This window comes from Pleuronectes platessa, chromosome 8, assembly GCF_947347685.1.
Source record: "Pleuronectes platessa chromosome 8, fPlePla1.1, whole genome shotgun sequence".
NCBI classification, from domain to species: Eukaryota; Metazoa; Chordata; class Actinopteri; order Pleuronectiformes; family Pleuronectidae; genus Pleuronectes; species Pleuronectes platessa.
In genome coordinates, this window is record NC_070633.1 from 27,574,114 (window position 1) to 27,590,936 (window position 16,823).

General features: G+C 45.5%; 1 protein-coding gene across 1 annotated transcript in view; it reads left to right on the forward strand.

Annotated features, from left to right (window-relative positions):
* The window catches only part of ppargc1b (peroxisome proliferator-activated receptor gamma, coactivator 1 beta), a 91,990-nt gene that overhangs the window by 30,870 nt on the left and 44,297 nt on the right, over nt 1–16,823 (forward strand). The gene's annotated exons all lie outside the window — the stretch shown is intronic.

The following is a 16,823-nucleotide window of genomic DNA, read 5'->3' on the forward strand; positions in this document are numbered from 1 at the left end:
GGCCCCCGTCCGTCCTCCAGCCTGTCCTGAGTGGCGTGCCCTTTAGCCACGAGCTTTCTGACCAACTGCTCCGTGCTCGCAGCGGTGCATGATGGGCCTGCGTGTTCTCAAAGAGCTTTTACTGCAGATATTTCCGTCCCGCAGCCATAAATATCTGCCTTTTTTTTTTAAGTCACCTTGCAAGCTTCTCAGAAGAGTTGCAGGAGGTCAAGAGGTCAAGGCCCCTGCATGTTCTGTAGAGTCTCCTCCTGCTCGTCTGCTCTCGACCTCAGTTTGTGGATCGGGCTCAAGTCAAACAGTAAAATCTACTGAAACGTATCCGGCTTGAATCTTTACCTTTCTTTGCTTTTCTTTGTGTTTGTGTTAAGGCTGCATCTGCTGTCACCTTTCGACAAACACACACACACAAACACACACACACATGCACAAGCCTTCACACATATTGCCTTTTGTGAACGTGACCAAAATACCCCATTCTATTCTGGTGTGGGTCTTCTTGGTGTGTAGAAGACATGCCTAAAAAGCTGTTGTAGGGTTGCGTGCTCGTGAGGTCACTGTATGACCATTTGTGTGTGTGTGTGTGTGTGTGCGAGTATGTGTGTGTGTTCGTGAAACGTGCTCCAGAGGACAAAGTCGTCTCGTGATGAAACCTGATCAAAGGTGCTTGAATAAAAGAGAGACGTTGGGTTATTTTTAAACCAGCTCACAGTTTGTGTTTAACACGATTGGCCGATACGCAACCAGCCGTCACCTTCAGACTCCAAAGTCCAAATGGAGAAACCTGCTGATGGAGCGTTGCAGCTGCAGGAGAGGACAGCGTCTCTAATTGGACGGTGTGTGAGCCGGGGACAGATCCAAGCGAAGGTCGGCTCGGTCTCGTGACCACGCCGGGCCGCCTTCGGTTTCTGCTCGATGGATTATTTGTCTCGTAGCCGTCAGGAGCCTCACACGTCTCCATGTTTTCACTGATCTCCAAAAACTCATTCAACTGCTGCCCCCCCCCCCCTCGCTTCAGAGGAGCAGCTAAACGTCTGATTAAAACCGGCTGCGCTGAAATTAGATTTTAAATGAAGAACACGTTCATCGTTTGGAGTTATATCTCTTTTTAATTCTCTCTACAACCAGTTTACATCTTGTCCAGTTTCCATGTTACTGGATTAGTTTGATGACAAGTCGTCCGTGTTCTACAGAGGCTGATGTTTGTTGTTGTTCTGTTGTTTGTTGACATTAGGATCAGCTACTTTCCGCTCGGACTCTCGCCCCGTCTCCATTACGTAGAAACAATCCGTTTTTTCATCCCTTCATTAAAGTAGAGGATGTAAATAATCGTTGGTGCTATTAGCTTTCAGGGATTTTGTGTCGTCCATTTGCGTTAATGGTGTCGTAGCACTTCCCTGTTCCTGTGGCTTAGCCTTGTGTCTATCTAGGCCAAGCTCAGTGTTGTGAGCCCTGGGGAAGAGAAACACTTTCTTAGCCGTCAGTTAAAAATATAGAGCCTCTGTGGAAGCCCCCCCCCCCCCCCCCCCCCCCCAACAGCAGCAGTAGCTTCAAATGCAATAAATGAGCCGGTTATATTTATTGTACATCGATCCTGACCAGGCTTCCTTGAATAGCTCTGTTGAGATGAGGAAACACCGATGATGTGATTTTTTCAAAACGAGAGAAACAAGCACAGTGACGCTTCACAAGGTTTTAAATAACTGGATTGAACATTGATTTAACCAGTAAAATGTGCATTAAATCAACCCATTAAAAACAAATTAATTCAATTACAGGGTATTTTTATGTTTAATGGCCAAAGGGAGGGTTTCAAAACTTAAAAATTATGGATAACGCTAGAAATTAGTTGGCATGTAAACTGTCAAATTTGGAGGAATTTTCCACAGTTGTGATTCAGAATGTTGTTTGACAGGCGAGGGTTTGAACAATTTCAGATTTATATGCAGAAATATAAATAAATAAACCTTTCCTAAGACTATGACAACAAATTAGGCTGAAGATTCCTTAAGTGTTATTTTAAGGCGTCATGTTGTACTTAAGCCACATTTTATTAATCTTCTTAAATCTATAAAAAGCATTTTTCTAATCTACAATCTCGCAAGATGTCAAGTGAATCAAATAAGAATTAAAAAATGCACTTATCATCTACACACATATTTAGTATTTAGGGACAAATCTGCAAGTTAAGTGCTGATTTAAAGGTCGGCCCTTCAAAATCCATACAGGTGGAACCGTGTGTGGATTACAAGCTGTTCCCCACGTCTATAAATAGAAGACAGACAAGAGACAGGAGAGGTTACCACGCGTCAAGCTGGATTCTCTGTAATTCTCCGACATGTCTTGTGCAGTCTTGTGTCTTCGGTCTGTCTCAGGTGCTGCAGACAGAGAGCAGAGCGAAGGCAGCACCCACAGCGCCCGGCTGCATTTACTATATTTATAGCTGCACTGTTTCCATGCTGCTCTCATCACATGTGCTGCGTAACAGCATATGCTGCATCCACCGTCACCGTTTGTCCTTCAGGCAGCCGCTCGTGTGACCTTCACGACTGCAGATATCAGCAGATATGGACAGCAGGGGAGGGGGGGGAGGAGGGGAGGAGGTGACTCAGGGAAAAAAGGGGAGAGAGGAGGAAAGGGGAGAGGGGTGGGAAGAAGAGAGGAGAGAGAAAGGTGAGGAAGGGTCAGAGATGCTGGGAGGAAAATGGGAAGGAGGAGAGCGAAAGGAAAGGTCAGCGGCAAAAGGATTTAGCCGAATGGTGAAAGGCAGAAATAGGAATGGACGAAAATGAGGAAGGAGAAGGAAGAGTTTGGATGTGAAGAGCATTTGGGGACAGGAGAGAAAGAGGAGAGAATCCGAAAAGGTTTTGAAAGGAGTCGAGGATTGAGAGAGAAGAATGAAAGTAAGAGGGGAGAGGGAGCCGATGTCAAAGGAGAGGAGGCTGCCTGCAAAAGGAGAAAAGAGGATAATGGAGAAGGAAATGAAAGAGGACGAGGGCACTGAGGAGGAAGAGTGAGGGGAGGAGGAGGGAGGAGGAGGAGGAGGAGGAGGAGGAGGAGGAGGAGGAGGAGGAGGAGAGAGTGGACGTCACTCAGTGCACAGACACTTCCTCTTCTGCTTCCTCCTCTTTAGACGCTTGTGAAAGTCTGCCTCTGTGAATTTGAATGTAAGCCCGGCTCACTTTTTGTCAAGCGTTTGTTTGGCTTCAGGCACCTCCTCTCTCTCTCTTTCACATGTTGAGCCTTGGGCGTGATAGTGCATGTGTGTGTCTGTGTGTGTGTGTTCTTCAGCGTGCATTGTGGGTCATTTGAGGAAGACACAACACGGCCTGCTAGCGCCTTCGTTTCCTTCTTTGTCACTTTAGCTGCTGATATTGAGACGATTCACAGATTTGAAATGAGAAGGGGAGATAACTAATAGTGTTCATGCATGTGTGAGTACGAGTATGTGTGTGTCTGTGACTGTGTGTGTGTGACTGTGTGTGTCTGTGTGTGGGTCCGACTCTGCAGCGCTGACCGTCTCCAAGGAGATACAGGAGGCGAGACAAGCAGCCAACATGGTGTCGTAAAGATATTGTCACTGTGTGTTACACAATGTGTGTGAAGTGTCAGAGCCCAGTGAATGTGTGTGTTTGTGTTTGTGTGTTGCCAGCTCCAAACTCAACCCTTTACCTGCTTCTTTGTTGCCTAGCGACTCTGTGTGTGCGTCCTCCACCAGGAGAAGTCGATCACAGGTATCCAGGTTGTGTTGTGTATCCAGGTTGTGTTGTGTATCCAGGTTGTGTATCCAGGTTGTGTTTGGGCGAGCGAGGTTCGCCTGCATGGACAGGTCTGTGAGCGAGGGATCTCGTTACAGCAGCTTAATGATTCCTTCCCTGGTTTGGTTCCATCCCGTCCAGCTGGATTCCTCCCTATTGTTCACTTCTTCCTCCTCTTCACATCCTCCCTTTCTTAGATTCTTCCTCTTCTTCTCTGTTGTGCTTCCTCTGTCCATCCACTCCTCCCCCCCGCCCCCCCGCTTTGTGTTTACAGGCCTTGCTGAATGATTCATTTCAGCTTTAATGTCTCATTAGAATAAATCGGTGCGGGCGAGAGGTTTATTGTCGTGTGTTTGACCCAAAGTCAGTTTGAAGCTGAAGTTTAAATCAAATCACTCTCTCTCTCTCTCTCTCTCTCTCTCTCTCTCTCTCACTCTCTCTCTCTCTCTCACTCGGCCGCTGATCAAATCATTTCACTTTGATTTGGTGAAAGTGAGTTTTCACGAGCTGTCGGCTGTGAACTCAGGAACCGACCGGTGTGTGAGAGTCGAGCCGTTGTTCTGAAGTCTCGAGCGAGTTTTCACTTTGAGTCACAGAGTCTTCGTCAGTAAATGATTTATTCACAAGAGGAAGATTATCTCGTGTCTCAGTCGAGGTTTAGTTACAAACTCAGGAGCAAAGTCACATGGGAAGCAGCAGACGGACCCGGACGACTGATTAATTATTAAAATGAAGATATGGATTAGCTGGAGATACTTAGGAAATATGGATGTACATCTCTTACATTAATATATTTATAAAGGTAAATGTTTTTTTGGACTAACAAGGTTTTTACAAAGATCTAGGTTGTAAATTATCAGTTTGGGCCCAGTCTGTATCAGATAATCACTCATCTGTGGAAACATGGATGATGAGTTATTTTACAGATACACATATTAATTATAGTTCTGTATGTGATATGTTAATGTGGTCATATTCATACAGAGATTAGAGGCACAGCCGTCAAGGGGAGTTTGGAGATGAGTCTACGTTTGTCTGTACAGCATCAGTAGAAGATGTAGGAGGAAGTAGAGGTTGATGAGTCGAATGCATCTGCAAGACTCAGAAATAAAACATATGCATTATTCAGTATGTTTATTATATGAAATGTATAAAGGAGAAGTCATGGGCCTGAAGCAGTTCATATACTAGTATGATGCACGTATTATAATGTAGGTTAACACTGTGGAAGCCACACATTCAGTCTCGTGGTTCAGGTGAAGTGAAACTCTGTCATTCACAGTGACTCAGGCTCCTTGTTTCCTCTTTTTAACATTTTTCATAAATATATGAATTTGGCTTCACGTCATCGTTGCAGTTGCTAAGTTGCCACAAGTGTCTCAGAGAACTTCCTGAATAAAAAACTCGGTTCCCGCTCAGGTTAATGAAACGCCGATTAAAATCCAAACTCTTTAATTGTTGTTGATGCTTTTTTGCAGAACAGTTATTAAAATGAAGGAATCGAGGCCAGAAGTGAACTGAGGAGGAAATGAGGTCATTAGAGGAATGTGTCAACAAAAGAAACACACATGGAAATTAATAGATTCTGAATGTGCGGATTTAATTTGAGATTCAAAATGTTGTAGATGATAAGTTATAGTTTCCTGCAGCTTTGTGTAGGTTGGTACTAATCTTAAAACTATTTATTTGCATCCCTATATTTATAGACATGTCGATTCCTCTGCTGTGTGTGTGTGTGTGTTTTTTGTGTGAGATGAAGGTTTGTGTTGGCGTCGGCCCAGAAGTGGTTTGTTGTCTGATTAATGGCTGCAGGAGTGTGTGAAGCACCAGAGTTTGAGGTTTTTAATTGTGTTTACCTGATCTGTGTTAATTATGTGTATATGCACGTGTGTTATCACAACACATGGCTGGAGGAATACTACACGTTGTAGACATGTTGTCACAGCAGGTCTGTGTTCACAGCAGCAGAGTACTCGTTGTTCCTGATACCTTCCTTCTAATTATTACCCCGGAGGTTGTTTGGTTTTACTATTCTTACTACACAGTAGATTTCCACAGAACCTGCTGGAAGGACTTCAAGTATTTCTCAAGATCTTCATTCCTGCATCTTTCTGGGAAACATCTGGAACGTTTCAGGAACTGATATCTGTGAGTTTGTGCAGTTTTGTGTAGCTTGATTGAATTTAAGGGGAAATTTTTGTCACATTTAGTTTCAAAGTTAGTTTTCTCCTTTGCTGGGTTTATGGAGTAAATCTGTTTTACCTGCTCGTGTGGATGAGACAAATCTTTCTCAGCTCAATCAGCACTGACCTGACTGAAGCTGCAGCAGCAGATCTTTTACTCATTAGCGCCTGTATTGTATAAATAGGCCTAACTCGTCCACCCACCCACGAGTGACCCCGCTGTGCCGGTTGGCGTAATCTCCGATTTTCCAGCAGTTACTTACAGTTGCTGAACGCACCCCCCCCCCCCCCCCACACACACACACACACACAGTCAGTCACACTCATACACCCTTAAAAGACCTTTTCTCCCCTTTTTGTTTTTACTTCCCCCTAAAGCTGCAAATCTCCCAACTCCACCCAAACAAGGACTCCGGGCTCTAATCCCTCGGTGTCGACTGGCAGATGCATTCTGGGACATCCAGAAGGCTCGGTGCCTATAAAAAATGCTGCTGCTCATCATAATTCTCTGGTTTCTATCAGCGTTGAGTTATTTTAGTTTGCTTTAAAACATCCGGATACATTTCAGAGGACGGGTGAGAGCTGACACTTGACCTCCAACGCCCTCGGATCATTAAAACAGCAGCAATTGTTCAAACTCATAAAACTAGAGTAAATAAAAGGTGAATCATTAACTGAGCTATTTGCAAAGTGACACTCGAGCTCAAATCCCTTTTGAATGAGACTTAAATGACCAAGTTTCAATTTATAGTAGAAATCTAACTCCTAATAAAGTCCTCACGTGCTCTGCTGTGCTTGTGACCTTTTCTTTGCCTTCAGGAGCCCTGCAGCCAATATCAGGCTGGAGATTAACCCTGTGTAGACTGATCTGAAACCAGGCTAGTTAGTAAGCCTGGTTTAGCCGTGTAGACACAACCAGGCTAAAGATTAGCCCTCCAAGGCTACAGGCTAAAGGGACTTTAAAATAAATGGGGAACAGCCTGTACCATGTGTGTGTGTGTGTGTGTGTGTGTGCGAGTGCGTTCCCTCACTTTGTCGAGTCTGACCTCCGGTCGGCCAATCGGTGAGCTCGCCGAGAGCGACGTTGCCGAGCGGCGTCGCCTGGAAAACAAAGTTGCCGGTGTGCGGTTGTGTTGTGAGCAGATGGCACAGCCGTCTGTCTCCACATTAGCAAGATACTGATGAGATGAGTCAGTCAACACGCACTCAGACATACACACACTTCCCCTGCCATGTGTGTGTGTCTGTGTGTGTGTGTGTGTGTGTTAGTGCTCGCAGTGTCTGTTCTTCCTATGAGACAGCAGGGAACATCGCTGACTCACACTATCCACACACACACACACATACACACACACACACTTGAAGAGAGACACACAGTAATAGTATAAGTGCGGCTGAAACACAAAAGCTGCTGGGGAATGCAATCGCCTTTTGTGATAGAAAATCAAAGTCCATCTGATTGAAAACTGTGGTTTTTGAACGCTGCATCAAAAACAATCAAACTCTGGGGAGAAAAACATCATCGTGTGTGTGTGTATGTGCGTGTGTGTGTGTGTGTCTGTGTGTAGTGAGGGGTCCAGCCTCTAAAACACACACTTAATGGCGAGAGGACCTTGTGTATTCAGCTCTTATGCCTGAGTGCGTCTGATAGACAAGCCGCTGCTCTTATGATGCATTTGGAGAGCGTGGGGGAAAATACAAAATAAACCTTTGATGGATGAAAAAGCCGAATTCTGAACAGGAGCCGTGAATCTGGCGACGGGCGTTTGATTCCCGCTCCACTGTGTGTTGATTGAGAGCCCACTGTGTGCAGGATTGTGGATTTTGTGGCTCAGACTCGAGTTGTTTTTCCCCCAAGAAGTTGTGTTGTTTGACACCAGTCATTTTGTATTAGTGTGGTATTTTTAAGCCGGTGTCCGCCGCCGTTACATTAGCAGACACTAAGCTGACACTGGGACTCGGTGTGCCGGCAGGATCCTGCTCCTGCTCATGGGCACTTTGACAGGGGCTGACACTCCCTGTGTGGAGGAGGAGATGAGACAGGAGCTCAGACCGAGTGCGTCTGAGTTCTACAACTCTGAGAAACTTTGTGTTGGAGGGAACATTTGCACATTTGAACATTTGTACATTTGCACTTTACTTATTCCTACTGTATTATCCCACCTATAGTGTATTCATATTTTTATATATTTATCCTGCTCTTAGTGTATTCATCATTCTTATATCACACCTTACCTCTTAATACTGTTCATATTCCGTTTATATTTCCATTTATATTCCATGTATATTTCTAACTGTACTTCATATGTATTTACATATTCCATCTCTGCACTTTAACTGCCATTTTTTTTGCACTTCTGGTTAGATGCTAAACCGCATTTCGTTTTATGTGCAATGACAATAAAGTAGAATCTAATCTAATCTAATCTAATCTAAAAAAAAAGAAGCTGCATGTGTTTCCCTCCGTGGCTCCACTAACACAATACATCACTTCTGTTGTTTCTATTTGCTCAGTTTTGAGCAGATTTCTTTATTGCTTACTAATATTCATATATCACTGATATGCAATGGGCTGGAGATAGTAAAGGAAAGATGCTTGATATGTTTGAAACCTTAAAAACAGAGGATTACAGCATCTGGGGATGGAAATGTGTGAGTCCTCCTGCTCAGCCCGGCCGCTTGTGCATGTAAATCTGAACGATGTGTGTGTGTGTGTGTAGAGTCGGAGGTGTAATGTGTTACGCTGCTGTCGGTTGTGTTCTAGGGTTCAGGCCCCGCTCGCTCCGACGCATTAAAGAACCATCGCTGTGTCTTTCTGCTGCTGCTGGGTGTTTACTGCACAACTGATTAGACCGCTCTGTGCTGCTGCAGGATTACCGTGTGTGTGTGTCTGTGTGTGTGTGTGTGTGTGTGTGTGTGTGTGTGTGTGTCAGAGAGAGAGAGAGAGAAATAAGTCATCAAAATGAACAGGACAGCATTTTAAGGCCACACATACGCACACGTTTTGTAATTGCCTAACACACTGACCTGTTTCCGTGCAGGGCAGGCGTGTGTGTTGTGTGTCTGGCACTGGGACTCTTTATTGCCTATTTATTAGAACTTTATACAAGGCCACAGAGACACGATGGTCGTTACAAGTCACTTTATTGAATCTCTTAAGGCCGATCAAGGTTTTTTTCATCCATTATAAAAGTGCAATCAAAACTAATTATCATCTGTTCGGTCCCTGGTTTGGGAAACAGTCCAATTTTAATTTAAAATAAATATTAACCATCTCTGAAATTTAAAGGGAAGCTACTGGGTTCGACTTGCAGAGAATCCAAAGAGAGGTTTCAGTTTTATGTATTTTTCACGTTTGTTTCACACTTTTATCTTTTTTTGACAAAGATATTTGAACTTTATTGCATCTTATAACTTTTTTGTATTGGACTGATACCTCTCCTTCTTTACTCTGGGGTTCAGAGTCTTCCCAGGATTCTCCAGGTGTGTTTGTTTGAGGAGATTTGTTAGAATTGTTCATTCCTCCTCATTATCCCTGGATGAAGGCGTCTGATTGAGGAGAGACGTGTCGAGGGGACACTTGAGGACGTGGGGACGCTGGCTGCCGTCTTCCTTCAGCTGGAAGTTAATTTATCAGGAAGTCGCAGCCGGAGGTCGGCTCTCATCTCACATCTCGTTATTCTGCAGTTTGCAGGACGTCAGGGGAAATTGTTGTTGCCTGCTTTCCTGATTTGCAAGAATCCATTTGTTGGCCTTTTATTCAGAGGGAGAGAGTAAAGTAGATTTAAATAATTAATCTCGTCTCTTCCATAAGCATAAAGCACATCACTTCCAATGCACCGGACTGTTTTTCCTGGAAAAGGCCCTTCGGACGCCGAGCCCTGATGGGTTGTGTACATACTGTGGAGCTGCTGATGTGCAGGACGGGACCTTTACACAAATTGGAGTTGTGGATTATTGACTTAACGGTATAGAAAAGCAGTTCCGGTTGTATAATGTCTTTAAACCTGTGGAATCATCTGTGCGGCTGCAGCTGGAATAGCTGCTGCGTGTGAGCGTGGAGGCCGAGCGTGTGTGTGACAGCTGTGCTCGTTTTTACTGTAATACCATCTCCTCTGAGCCAAATGCATTTCCCGGAAGTGTGTGTCTGTGTGTGTGTTTGTGTAGGTTAATGCTTATGTTCGTTGTTTGTGTCTGTGTTTCCTTCCAAAACTGGTGTAGTGTGCGTGTGCGACTTTTTGTTGATGTGCAGGTGGGATTTGTTGTGTTGCTCCCGGGCACGTCGGTCAGCTGTTGGAGTAGAACCTGTAACCTTCTCTGTTTCTGGATCAGCTGCTGGCTGCGTCAAACTGAATGGGAGTCAATGGGAGACAAGGACAGCAACCCTGAGGCCTATTTTTACATGTGTGTGTGAGTGTGTGAATGTCTGTGTGTGTGTGGGGGGGGGGGGGGGGACAGCTGTATCTCACAGTGTCCTTGCACCACCAAGACACACACATGATCCTGTGTAAAGGTCAGAGCTCCGCCCCTCTTGGCCGCGCTAGAGTTTCAAAACAAACCCCCCTTTGCCAAGATCCTGCCTGAAGGGGGGGGGGTGGGGGGGGGTTAGGGGGATGATGACACCCCTAAACTTCACACACACTTACTGTTACACACAAGCACACACACAGACACACACCTTCGAGCCGACTCTTTGAAGAAGCGATAGACATTTGGTTTCGACTGGTGACCTTTGATCCACCCTTCCTCCCTTCCTCCCTTCCTCCCGTCCTCCCTTCTCTTCCTCTTTCTCTTCTTCTCACCTCTTCATCTTTGAAAAGTCTGAAAGTTTTGCGTCTCACTGCAGCGATGGAGGACGATGTGTGATTTCAGGAAGGAAGCGCTGCCGGTGTTTAGAAGTCTGACTTTGTCTCTCTCTCATCTGCATTAGAGCAGCTCCCTCCGGAGGAATGAAGCATGGAAAGACGGAGAGAGGGAGAGAGAGAGGGAGGGAGAGGAGGGAGGGAGAGGAGGGGAGATGACGACGGCTGCGAAAATAACTTCCTTATTTAGCCTCACATGAAGAGAGCGAAGCCGCCAGAGGAGAAAGGGAGAGGTCCGGGGCCGGAGAGGAGGAGAGTGTGGAGAGGTCCCGTGAGAGGCCGATTAGGAGAAGAGCATCGTGGGTCCTCTGGCTCTGAGACGCGTCCGGGTTCTTAAATCCGAGATCAACGGGCATGATTCTTGTTTACCTCGGGGGCTTTTAGAGGAGTGACACAAAGTAATTGAACCGGACTGACTGATTGACCGAGGCCTTGTCGACACTATAGTGGAAATTGTTTCCGTCCGTTTACAAAAATAAAATAAAATCTCTGTCCACACGACCTTTGTTTGACAAAATGTCTCCGTCGAGACAAGATCATAAAACAACAAACGCTGTAAATGCGATAAAGTCTGAAACAACCATTTGTCAAAGGCATGAGAGGAATCGTGTTTTGTGAATAGAATGCTCGTTAGGTGGTGCATGCTCGTTAGTGGGTAAACTGGGATGTCCGGGTCAAAAGAGTAGTAATATCTGTATTAGTGCAAACAGGGCGTAACAGCTGCAATAAGCATAAAGCTTCTCTACCTTTCCTCTGTCTCTCTCTCTCTCTCTCTCTCTCTCTCTCTCTCTCTCTCTCTCTCTGTCTCTCTCTCTCTCTCTCTCTCTCTCTCTCTCTCTCTCTCTCTCTCTCACCTTCTCTCTATCTCATCTAACCTCCCTCTCTCATTAGCTGCACGCCGACCTTTCGACCTTAAGTCACGATTCTCACGAAAACACGACTTCCTGGAAAACAAAACATCTTTCGGTCGTGACCTCAAACCAAACCTGCAGCGTGAAGCTGTGAAGTGGAGACACATCTGTCAAACTGTCCTTCCTCTTAAAACAACTTTTCATTCTCTGTGTGACTTATTGTCAGAGGTAAACTAAAGAAGACAAAAACACAAGTGAAAACTTTAATGTCAACTCATGGCGGCCATTTCTTGTTGCAGCCTGTAGTTTTTTTAACGATTGATGAATGGGATTTTATTTTCCTCCAGTCACAATTCTCCAGTTTCCATTCATTTCATCCCAGAATAAAAGAACTACTGGCAGAGACGTTAAACTGGTTTGAAAAAGGTTGGGAGAGATGATCCATCACCGACTGCAGCACGTCCCTCTTTTATTGTCGTCCCAGTTATTGCTGCGTGTGGAGACGCAGCTCAGGACAGAGACTGAAAACTTTAACCTTGTTGTTATGATACTGGTCTTTCTCTCTTTTCTCTTCTCTTAAATCTCCCCCTCTCTGTGACTCGGCGATTTCCGCCCCCGTCAGTCGTTCACCTTGCACCATTAAGGAGTCGTGACTGGACTCGTGGATGGAGGGATGGAGGGATGGAGGGATGGAGGGGTGGGGATTGGACTGAGGAGAAATGGGTGTGTCGTGATGTTCGGCTTCACCTCTCTGCTCTGCAGGCAGCAGGTGGAGAAAGGGGAGGGATGATAAAACGTATGTGGAGGAGGTGAGGGTGGGGGAAGGAAGAGAGGGAGGAGGAAAAGAGGAGAGAAGAGAGGGAGGGAGGGAAGGTGGAGGAGTAGTGACAGGGAGGAGGGAGGAAGAGAGGATGAGTTTGCAGTCGCACTGAGTGATGCATGAGAATTAGACAAGGCGCACACACACGCACACACACACACACACACACACACACACACACACACATACACACGCACAGAGTCGTGATGCATCTGTGAGACGAGCCATTAGATCAGGTGACCGAGGGCTGTCCGTTACCTTTTACCTGCTTCTCCTCTTCCCTTCTTCTTCTCTCCTCCTTTAATTTCATCCCCCTCTTTTTCCTCGCTTTTACTTTATTCTCTCACCTTTTTTTAAATGTCCTCTCTCCCTTTATTCTTTATTCTTATGCATGTCTTCCTCCCTCTTCCCCTGTGTCTTCCTCATTCCTTCACTCTCTCTCTCCCTCCCCCCCCCCACCTGTCTTCCTCTCTCTCTTTACTGCTCCCTTTTGTCCCCCTCTTTCCCTCCTTCTCCTGTCCTTCCTTCATCGGTGTCTTCAGTAATGAAACGTGTCACCGTTCGCGCTAATAGAGCTGCTGCAACACAGAAAGGGTCATAAATCAGCCTTTGTAAGTGTGTGTGTGTGTGTGTGTGTGTGTGGTCTGTGATATAAGTGTTTAATCTGCCTGGATACAGTACCTGGGCCACGTGCACACACACACACACATTCGCACACAAGGTGCTGCCACCTCGTTGTGAGGTCGAGGCAAATTCATGCTGTAAATGTCCCCTTCAATCCCCCCGGGGTCAAAGTCTCCATACTGCTTGTGTGTGTCTGTGTATGTGTGCGTGTGTGTGTGTTTTCCAGGCTACCGTTACATGACGTGCTAACTCCTGTGGATTGTGTGTGTGGTTGTGTGTGCATGTGTGCATTAGAGGGTATATTTTTGACATCCTGGGAAAATGCAAGTGTTAATCTGTTACGTGAATGCAGGGTGTGTGCGTGTGTGTTTGTGTGCCTGTGTGTGTGTGTATGAGTGTGCGTTTGTGTGCCTGGTATCTTGGCGTGTGTCAGTGTGACAGCTGCCAGCTGGGTCAACCAGCAGCTTACCGGCCGTGGGTGTGTCTTTAATCACTGAGCAGCATGACACAGGGCTGCAGCTAATGGTTATTTTCATCGCCGATCAATCTGCTGATCAATAGATCAATTCTCCAGTTTAAATTTATGTAGTTTCTGAAATATCAGCAAATATTGACACTGACACATTCTCAGGAATTCTAATATCATCAATATTAATAAAAAATAAATCTATATTTACAAGCGAGATCATTTAATTGTGTGTTATTTGTACTAAATGAGTTTTATTTGGACAACTCTTAAATATATTATTAATTTGGCAGCAGATGGAATGGACCTTCCGAGGCTCTGGTAGGCAGGGGGCTGATGGGAAATGTAGTCTTAAGGTGATCGATTGCCAGTGTGAGACGAAGCCTCTCTTGTTTACTCCACTCATACGCAGGCGTCATTATTAATTGATTAATTAGGTCTCGATGAAGCGATAGATGCTACGTGACGTTAGCTCCTGTAGCCACGTTAACCTGTTTCCTCCTGAACCCTCCAACCCCACCGCTCACCAGCTGAGTGCTGCTTATCTACACATTCTTAGAATCTCACACGACCTTGGGAAGCCACCGCTGTGTGTGTGTCCGGTGTGTGTGTGTGTGTGTGTGTGTGTTTGAGTTGCCAAGCTGTGATAAGCTTTTCTATTAGTTACATCTAGTGAGGCCCACCCAGCTGTAGGGGAACACAGACCCATTACAATTGAATTGAGACTATAAGATTTACTCACACAAATTGGCTTTTTGGATCACTGATAGTGTGTCTGTGTGTGTGTGTGTGTATGTGTTGAAAGGGCAGGAGGATGTTTTTGTGTATTTGCGACTTATGTAGTCTATGTTTTACGTGTTTACCGCAGCTGTTTGTTGTGCTGAGTACATATTTGTGTTTTATTTTGTCCATAAATGTGTGTTTCTAATCTAGCTTGTGTGTCTGCGTGTGTGCGTGTGTGCGTGTGTGTGTGTGTGTGTGTGTCATTCACGCCAGGCATCACATTACCACTCTCTAATGAGGAAGTTTGCCTGCTGCTCTTCACGACGCAGCTCCACGCTACGATCTGTAGCCTGCGACCACACACACAGACCACACACACACAGACACACACACATACACACATACACTTACACAGTTGTTTATGGTTCTGTGAGACTGATTAGGTGTGTGTGTGTGTGTAATTAGCTGTGAGCTATCAGGGACATTTTGCTTCCTGAGTTTTGAGTCACGTCAGCGAATCGGATCCATCCGTCGGGTCATGTGGTCTGTCTCGTGTCAGGGTTGGATCTTGGCAGGAATTGATTGGCTGATTGATTAGCTGCTAAGGCAATTGATTAACTAACTGATAGGATTGATTGACATGTGGTTAAAAGACTGAAGAAGAATGAGCTTCTGTTTTCTGAAACATTATCCTTTGCTCTTTATTTGTCCTCGTTATACCTTCCTTCCTTCCTCCCTTCCCTCCCTTCCTTCCTTCCTTCCTTCCTTCCTTCCTTCCTTCCTTCCTTCCTTCCTTCCTTCTTCCTCCTTTCCTTCCTTCCTCCCCTCCCCTCCCTCCCTCCTTCCTTCCTTCCTTCCTTCCTTCCTTCCTTCCTTCCTTCCCTCCTTCCTTCCTTCCCTCCCCCTCCTTCCTTCCTTCCTTCCTTGCTTTTTAACTATTTATACCATTTTTATTTATTCTACAACAATAGTGAAATATACTTAAAACATTTTCAGTACTGTCTCTGTCGCAATTTCAAAACTAAACCAATATTATTTATGATACTTAACAACTGTTAGAGAACAATTTTTATATTTTTTCTATCCTGAAGGTTTGATGAAATAACAGGTTCAACCTGAGACACATTTCTGTGACATATATTAAGATAAGCTCCGCCCCTCCCACCTGGTGGGGACATTTGAGGACAGTGGATTCCAACCTTTGAGCTCGTTAGGTAAACGGGGTGTCCCCTGTTTCCCTGCTCGTCTTCTGTTCCCTCCCTTTGTCCCCGGCTCCCTGTGTCCGATATGTCAGAGTCAGGTTTCAACACCGCCTGTCTGGATGTGGGTGCTGTGAAGGGGGAAATAATGGAGGAACCCACCCGTCATGTTTTACCACCTTATCCTGGATTTGACTCCACCATTAAAACTTCCTCATGGGAGTTCTGGTACATTCAGGTCGTCCCACTCACATTATTTAATTTGACTGGTTAAGGCCCACTGCCACCGTGACTCAGTGATATCGTTTTACAGGCCGGCAGGATCGTATTTCCCCACAACGTCCCTTGTTGGTCTGCACCGCCTTCCTCCTCTTCCTCCTCCTCCCTCCTCCTCCTCCTCCTCGCTGCAGGCTCTCTGACATCATATAGAGCCCCAGTTTAGCCCTCCATCAGAAGAAGTAGAGCGTGATGTGTTGCTGCTGCATCCTTTTATTTTGAAAGACGAAGGACGATGCAGCAGCAGTGGCAGACAGCCGGGCTGGTCCAGGGTCAGGGGAGCAGAGGGAATATGAGACAAGAATCCAAAGCAGGCGGAGGCAAGGCTGCATCTTTATGAAAAGTTCAAACATTTAATTATTTTAAAGTTTTAATTTCATCTAGTCAAAGCAGCAAAATACAACAGACGAATAATATCGAATCCGTCACTTTTGTTTCCCGCTGATTTAATTACTGTTGAAAATGAGCTTAGGCTAATTGATGAATTTTCCATAAATTTCAACAAATTATGTTTAACACACACTGAACGCCTCGCTAATGAAATCTCATCGGCTCGGATCAGGCTTCAAAAGTGACCATCGTGGGGGAGTTTAAACGAAGGTGAAGTAATCTGATTGGCCGACCTGTCGCCGCTGAATTAAGGTCAGGTGAAGGCGATGGATTTGTAGTTTCAAAATGAGTGTTGTGTGACGCATTGTAATCGGGGGGTCAGGAAAGGTGTGTGTGAACGTGTGTGTGTGTGAGTGTGCGTCGCTGAGATCGACTTAAAAAAACCTGATATCGTGCAAACTGCATCTACAGCTGAACACTCAGTAACTGCTGCTACTCCTGCAGAGTTACACAATTAAGACCATCCTCTTCCTCACTACACACACACACACACACATACACAAAGTATGTAACATCATTACCCCCCCCCCCCCCCCCCCCCCCGCTGACCTCTGACCTGACCCCTGCGATAAGGTTTACTCTGATTTCCCCCAATCCTGTTAAGAGCTTTACCAACGCTGCCTGGCTGAAAAGATAGATTACCAGCCAAGCGGAGGGATGGAGCGATGGTGGGG